Here is an 8,620-nt window from a genome sequence, read left to right on the forward strand (position 1 = left end):
TAATTCTAAATTCTAATAAGAATGGTTTTATTAGCATACATAGGTGGGCTAACCCCATAACTGACATCAACAAGTGGAGCTCTGTGCTGGGGTCCCAAAGGGGACAAGGTGAAGACGGCCTTCGCTTCCCAACAGTGACCACCGGCCCTCAAAGCCAGCAGCACCAGGAGATCCCTGCCTCCATTTCTGTGAGCTCCTCCAGAAGAGGAACAGGAAGAGCTTAATAAATGCTTATTGGCTCGCTCCTTTGGGGGCCAGGAAGGGTCCGTTGCCCTCTCCTGGTCCAATGGCACCAGCCTTCCTTGAGTGGACCACAACCAGATTGTAAGATGGCGGCCCCATGATTGCTCTGGGACCACGTGACTCTGGGGAGGATGCAAGTTCCCGAGACGTTTTTTTCCATCCTTTAGGCCGCCCTGCGGATCCTTGAGTGTAGAGCGGGTCCGCTGCTTATTTGGGGCATCTGGTGGCACTGTCATCGTTTTCTAGTGCTCCCCCCGGGCCAGGAAGAGCTTAAAACCAGCTCCCTTATTTGACAGAGTGGGCAACGGAGGCCCAGCGCCTTTCCCAGCGCCCACAGCATCCCGCCTAGACAGATGGGACTATGGGATCGGCTCAAAGCGAACCAAGGGAGCGCCCGGCACCAGGATCATACGAGGAGCGGCTAATGACGCCGAATTCTCTCTTCTGCACAACCCAGACCCAATTTTTCGCGTTCAGGCGTCTGTTCTCTCCCTTTGATTTCAAAAGAGCAGCACGCGCGACCCCGGTGGAAGGCGGACTTTCCTTCACGGTGGGGCCAGGGCGCCCCCTGGTGGTCCGCGTGGTTTCATGCACACACGCGGGATTCAGGGCCCCGAGCACCCCTCCCACGGCATTCCTCTTCGAGGCCACAGGACGTGGAGCGGGACGCTCCGTCTTCTCGCTGGTGCGGCTGAGCCCGGGTCGGGGATGTTGCACATCCTGCTGCCCCCTCTCCGCCCCACCCCACCCCGCTCCCTTCCGGATGCCGTCACGCGCCCCCTTCTGCAGTCTCTTTCCTGCCCGGCTCCCAGGCTTCCCTCCATCCCCTCCCGGATGTGTTCGCTTGTCTCTGCCTCCGCCTGAACCCCGCTCAGTAACTGCTTGTGGACGGGCTGAATGCCGGAGAGGCTCGAGGGAAGGGCAGGTGCCTGACGGGCGTGTCCCTGTCACGGTTCGGGGTCCAGACTCCCACCCGAACGTGTTACGGGACCCAGGTGTGCCCAGCACTATCCAGGCGGAGGCGGGCGTGAGTGTCCGGCCCGAAGTCCTGGGTTTAGGGCCAGACCGACAATGTGGCCACCGGAGGCAGCGGGAGCCTTTTGGGGTTCTTGCTCCTACCTCGTGCCAGAGATCATAGTGTGCTGGGTTGTTTGGGGTGCTAGTTCTGAAATCAGGAACATCCCGCCTTGCACAAGAGCAGAGAATTTCCCCCAACACAGGATACTTAAGTCCTCTGCATGCTCTGAGCCCCGTACCTCCGTGCGTCAATTAGTATTTACTGAGCAATCAGGGAGGCAGACTTAGAATTGTAATGCACAGAACACTGGACCTAGAGTGAGGAAGATCTGAGTTCAAATCCAGTCTCAGACACTTACTGGTTGTGTGACCCTAGGCAAGTCACTTAACCACCGCCTGTCTGGGATTCTTAAATTACAAAATACAAGTAATAATATCACCCAACTTCAAAGGTCGTTGGGAAAATCAGAGATGATATTTGTAAAACAAAACTTAGCAGCGTGCCTGACATAATAAAAGCTTCCTCTGCCAATGAAATCACAGATTCTAGTTTTTAAAAAGCTACAATTAGCTAAGATCTATACACAATTCTCCTCCCCCCTCCAAAAAAAGATGCTCTGTTCTTTCCTAACTGAAATTCCTAGGAGTAGAAGTTCTCCCCGGTGTTCAGCTTTTTCATCTGGTTAGAGCTAGGCAGACCAAGTTCCTAGTCTTGTGGCATTTTGCATGACCCATACATAATAGATCATCCCTCCAGCAAATTGTCTGGCATTTAGATCTGAGAGGACAAAGCAAAGAAATCTGCAGTATTTGTGATACCGAGAGAAAAGGGAAAGTTTGTGATTAAAAATCGATCTATCAGAGCTGAGTGATGCTCTCCTTTTGTATCCAGCATCAGTAATTATTATTACTGATATTATTTTTATTACTTATTTTATTATTATTTCTTATTATTACTTATTTTACTTATTATTATTTTATTATTTAATTACTGATATTATAATTATTATTACTGGGTCGTTATGCCCCAGGTAGGTAATGGGGTTTGGGAAGAATCTGAAAGGTGTCTCCTTCCCCTCTCCCTTAGGAATCCTGGGTGGCTTCCTTCAGGGCTTAGCTGAAGGAATACTTGCTATGGGAGACGTTGCCTGATTCCCTTACAGCATTAATGTATTCCACCACCCCATAATCTTTTCTTTACTTTGCCTGTCTTTGGGGTGTAATTATATAGAGTGAGGACAGGAGATATTGATGGAATCAATCAATCAAATTACTTCCAAGGCTCAAAATAACTAAAACTAAATAAATAAAGCCAAACTGGTTACCTCTGACAAATTGAATCCATCCATCAAATAAGAACTAAATGGGAAAGGGGGGCCGGGGGGGTCTAGCTATCTCCCTTCAAGGATATTTCAGTCAGGTGACAGAAGTCTTTTTGGACTGCTCATGAAGACCTGATCAATAGATCCTGTGAGGTCTGTTTAAAAGCAGACTCTAATTTGAAGTCAAAATATCCAATGGAAGGTAGCTGAGGATAGACGTTCCAGCCAAGTTCCTAAGAGGGATCCTTGGTCTCCTTCCCACTGTCCTTGCCCAGGAGAGCACCCTGTGACCTTCAGAAGACCAGAGGATTTGCTCTTCTCATCAACATTCTTAGTGACAGCCATGGGACAGCAGTGGCTGGAGCTGGGCTAAAGATAGACTGGATATAATAAGGAAAGACTGGTTCAAAACTCTTCAAAGAAAAACTATACCAGATCTAAAGGAATAGCTTGACAACTGCAATAGAAGAACTTCAGTTACCCTTTTGCTACAAGTGCTCCCTAAGCTTGAATCCACTTTTCCTAGCCTCTGTAGGCACTCACTGATGGGAAAACATGTTACAGACTTGGAGGGTGGGTAGGGGATGTTTTGTTACAACTTTTTATTAGGCCACTTTATTTTTTTAATTAATTTTTATAACCTTTACCTTCCACCTTAGACTCAATACTGTGTATTGGTTCCAAGGCAGAAGAGTTGTAAGGGCTAGTCAGTGGGGATAAAATGACTTGCCCAGGGTCACACAGCTAGGAAGCATCCAAATCCAGATTTGAACCCAGAACCTCCCATCTCCAAGTCTGGCTCTCAATCCACTGAGCTACCCAGCTGCCCTCACTATGCCACTTTAAAAAATAACTTTCTAAAAGATAATCAGGTCTGACTGACTAATTGATATCCATAGACAACCATGGTGAGTAAGGACACCAGTGGGGGCCTCTGATCTCTAGCATCAGAAAAATCACATGTCCCCAACGAAGATGGAGCACACATCAAGCCAAGATGCCAGAGAGAGAGAGAGAGAGAGAGAGAGAGAGAGAGAGAGAGAGAGAGAGAGAGAGAGAGAGACTGAAGGGAGGAAGTGACATGAAATATATAGGCAGTTCTTTACATTACTTCCGGCATCTCAAATGTACCACTGGTAGCTTAAGCTTGGCTTAGGACAGCCCAGGGGGTCTGCCAGTTGTTTCTGATTTGTCACTTGCTAACATGTGTCAGTCATAGGACATCCACCTCACAGTTAATCCTTAAGTAGGGGTGTAGACATTCCTGGTTGCTAGAATTCTAAAGGCTAAGCAGGGTGGAATAAAACTAAAATTCACATTTTTCAAATGCCACTCCAGCAGCCCTGCCAGGGGGTAGAACAATATACAAAGCAACCAGCAGAAAGAAAAGAACCCACTCAGTGTTGAACCAGCTGAACGCAGGATAGGTAGCATGTAAAATGGCTTGTTAGCAACCCCTACAAACTAATCGTAACAATTCAATGCCTCTTAATTTAGGATTCTCTTTTCTGTATGGGAATAAAACTACTTATTCCAGGGGCAACTGTGTCACATAGTGGATGGATCACCATGTCTGGAGTCAGGAGGACCTGGGTTCAAATCTGACCTCTGAAACTTCCTAGCTGGGAAAGTCACTTAACCTCAGCCCTTGCCACTCTTCTGTCTTAGAACTGAGCCTAAGGCAGAAGGGAAGGGTTTACAAAAGCCTGCTTATTCTACACCTGGCTCCTGTTGATACCCTGGGTACCTGTCTTACTTTATCATCCCCTCCTGGGGAGGGCCCCTTAGACTAGTACCAACAACAGAATTGTTCCCCAGAGAGCCAACTTGGAGAGGAATCAGGAAACATCAGAGATGAAGCCAAGATAAATGGGGAGGGCCGGTAAAGGGCAGGCGCCCAGTTCCTGTGACCTTAGCCATGTGCTGCCTGGTCCTGGGCACGCACACACATGGTTTTAGAAAAAAACATTTCAAATAGGATACTAGCAAAAAGACTCCAGCAAGTGATCAGAAGAATCATTCACCATGATCAAGTAGGATTCATACCAGGGATGCAGGGCTGGTTCAATATTAGGAAAACCATCCACATAATTGACCACATCAACAAGCAAACTAGCAAGAACCACATGATTATCTCAATAGATGCAGAAAAAGCCTTTGATAAAATACAACACTCATTCCTATTAAAAACACTAGAAAGCATAGGAATAGAAGGGCCATTCCTAAAAATAATAAACAGTATATATCTAAAACCATCAGCTAATATCATCTGCAATGGGGATAAACTAGATGCATTCCCAATAAGATCAGGAGTGAAACAAGGATGCCCATTATCACCTTTATTATTTGACATTGTATTAGAAACACTAGCAGTAGCAATTAGGGAAGAAAAAGACATTGAAGGTATTAAAATAGGCAAGGAGGAGACCAAGTTATCACTCTTTGAGGATGACATGATGGTCTACTTAAAGAATCCTAGAGATTCAACCAAAAAGCTAATCGAAATCAACAACTTTAGCAAAGTTGCAGGATACAAAATAAACCCACATAAGTCATCAGCTTTTCTATATAATTCCAACACAGCTCAGCAGCAAGAACTAGAAAGAGAAATCCCATTCAAAATCACCTTAGACAAAATAAAATACCTAGGAATCTATCTCCCGAGACAAACACAGGAACTATATGAACACAACTACAAAACACTCTCCACACAATTAAAACTAGACTTGAACAATTGGAAAAACATTAACTGCTCATGGGTAGGACGAGCCAATATAATAAAAATGACCATCCTACCCAAACTCATCTATCTATTTAGTGCCATACCCATGGAACTTCCAAAATTTTTTTTTACTGATTTAGAAAAAACCATAACAAAGTTCATTTGGAAGAACAAAAGATCAAGGATATCCAGGGAAATAATGAAAAAAAAATACAAAGGAAGGGGGCCTTGCAGTCCCAGATCTCAGACTATATTATAAAGCAGCGGTCATCAAAACAATTTGGTACTGGCTAAGAGACAGAAAGGAGGTTCATGGAATAGACTTGGGATAAGTGACCTCAGCAAGACAGTATATGACAAACCCAAAGATCCCAGCTTTTGGGACAAAAATCCACTATTTCATAAAAACTTCTGGGAAAATTGGAGGACAGTGTGGGAGAGATTAGGTTTGGATCAACACCTCACACCCTACACGAAGATAAATTCAAAATGGGTGAATGACTTGAACATAAAGAAGGAAACTAAGAAAATTAGGCAAACACAGATGTGAATCTTGAAATCTCTCAGACTTGTAAATGTTAAAAATTTCCCCATCAGGGAATTCTTAATTGGAACAAATTCCCTACTGAGAAACATTCCCCATTTTGATGTGAGAACTCGCCAGGATCAGAAATGGGAGGACCTCTACTCCAACCGTACTTAAGACTGCTTTAGGGGGAAAAAACTCCTTGCTAAACAAAGAAAGTACTTGGATCCATGCTTATGGTGGGGCAAGGAGTTCTTTGAGCCAGGCCTGTTTTTAGAATTAATACAATGAGATGCTAGGTACCTATAAAGGTCAGGCAGGTTTTCTCTTAATGAGATTAGTTGACTCAGCTGTGTTTTCACTGGTTCAGACTTACTGAGGAGATTTGTCGACTGAGCAGGAACTCAGATGGGCAGTCCTTTGGAAAGCGTCTACAGTGATTGGTAGATGTAGGGACTTAGGGGAGGTGACATGGGAGAAAAACTCCTATATAAGAAAAAGCAGAATCTCTTGAGGGAGATACATTCCTTTTGGAGAATTCCTTTTGGAGGATCTCTGATGAGGACCGCTTGGGAAGAATCTCTTGAGAGAGGCTCTGGAGAAGGGAAACTCTTGGAGGACAATCTCTAAGGAGGTCTCCCTGGAGCTCCTCTAAGGGGACTCTTTCCCTCTGGAGGCTCTGGAGAGAGGCCCTTTGGAACAGTCTCTGGCTGGAAGGCTCTCTGGTGAAGTTAGCTGAGATGGAGCTGGCCTGATGTTACTAGAATCCTTGTTTAGTCAGACCTTGTGGTGAGTGTTTAAAAACTGACTGATTTCTCTCTTAAGACTCAGGTCTAGGCCATATTGGCTTGAGGCCCTTCATACTTATTCCATTCTACTCTCTCTCTCTTTCTTTGATTACTCATTGTATTGTTAATTAAAATCTCTATAAAACCCAATTGACTTGGGTATTTAAATAATTGGGAATATTTCCCTGGCGACCACCTTATATTTGATTTAAAAACCAAGACACTGTAGTGAAACATATTTCTGCAGTCAAATTTACTCACCCTCTCTTATATCTATCCCAATTTATATCTTCCACCATTTTAACTCACTACAGTTTAAGACCTCAACCATTTTAAATCTCACACAGAATAGTACACATATCAGACCTTTGGGAAGGGAAAGACTTCAAAACCAAGCAAGACTTGAAAGAGTTACAAAATGCAAAATAAATAATCTGGAATACATCAAATTAAAAAGTTTTTGTACAAACAAAACCAATGTAACTAAAATCAGAAGGGAAGCAACAAATTGGGAAACAATCTTCATAAAAACCTCTGACAAAGGTTTAATTACTCAAATATACAAATAACTAAATCAACTGTACAAAAAATCAAGCCATTCTCTAATTGATAAATGGGCAAGGGACATGAACAGGCAGTTCTCAGCCAAAGAAATCAAAACTATTAATAAGCACATGAAAAAGTGCTCTAAATCTCTTATAATCAGAGAGATGCAAATCAAAACAACTCTGAGGTATCACCTCACACCTAGCAGATTGGCTATGGAAAGTAATGAATGCTGGAGGGGATGTGGAAAAGTGGGGACACTAATGCGTTGCTGGTGGAGTTGTGAATTGATCCAACCATTCTGGAGGGAAATTTGGAACTATGCCCAAAGGGTGATAAAAGACTGTCTGCCCTTTGATCCAGCCATAGCACTGCTGAGTTTGTACCCCAAAGAGATAATAAGGAAAAAGACTTGTACAAGAATATTCATAGCTGCACTCTTTGTGGTGGCCAAAAATTGGAAAATGAGGGGATGCCCATCAATTGGGGAATGGCTGAACAAATTGTGGTATATGCTGGTGATGGAATACAATTGTGCTAAAAGGAATAATAAAGTGGAGGAATTCCATGGAGACTGGAACGACCTCCAAGAAGTGATGCAGAGCGAGAGGAGCAGAACCAGGAAATCATTATACACAGAGACTGATACACTGTGGTACAATCGAAGGTAATGGACTTCTCCATTGGTGTCAATGCAATGTCCCTGAACAATCTGCAGGGATCTAAAAAATATTATCCACAAGCAGAGGATAAATTGTGGGAGTAAAAACAACAAGGAAAAGCAACTGCCTGACTACAGGGGTGGCCGTGATAGGACTGAGGAGAGACTCTAAATGAACACTCTAATGCAAATACCAACAACATGGAAATGGGTTAGAAACAGGAACACGTGTGATAACCAGTGGAATCGTGCATCGGCTATGGGAGAGGGAAAGGTGGTGGGAGGGTGGGCGGGGAGGAAAAGAAAATGATCTTTGTTTCCAGTGAATAATGTTTGGAAATGACCAAATAAAATAATGTTTAAAAAATTAATTAAAAAAAAAGAAAAAACATTTCCCAGTATCAGAAGAATAATTTGTATTCATTAAAGCAGCAGCACACAGCTGATGCCTCCAAGAGTCAAGTTGCTCCAAAGGTTGGCATAAAAGCCTTTCTCAATAGAAAGGCTTTAAAAAAAAACCCAAAACACTCTGTTTAGGATTATGATTTGTAATTAGTCCACGTGTCAGAGACACCTATTACCTGGCTGAAGGCTGCATCCCAATTCTGGGAATCATCTCCATTGGACAGCTTAGGAGGCTGGCACCAAATTCCCTCCTTGTAACTGTAAGACGACCACAATCTAGCTAAGGGAGTCTTACTGAGAAAAAAAATCAACACTCCTCATAGAACTGGCAGCAAGAAAAGATGGAGAATCTAAATTCCCTAAATTCTGGTCCTATATTTTCCCCTAAGG

This window comes from Monodelphis domestica, chromosome 5 (assembly GCF_027887165.1).
Source record: "Monodelphis domestica isolate mMonDom1 chromosome 5, mMonDom1.pri, whole genome shotgun sequence".
NCBI lineage: Eukaryota > Metazoa > Chordata > Mammalia > Didelphimorphia > Didelphidae > Monodelphis > Monodelphis domestica.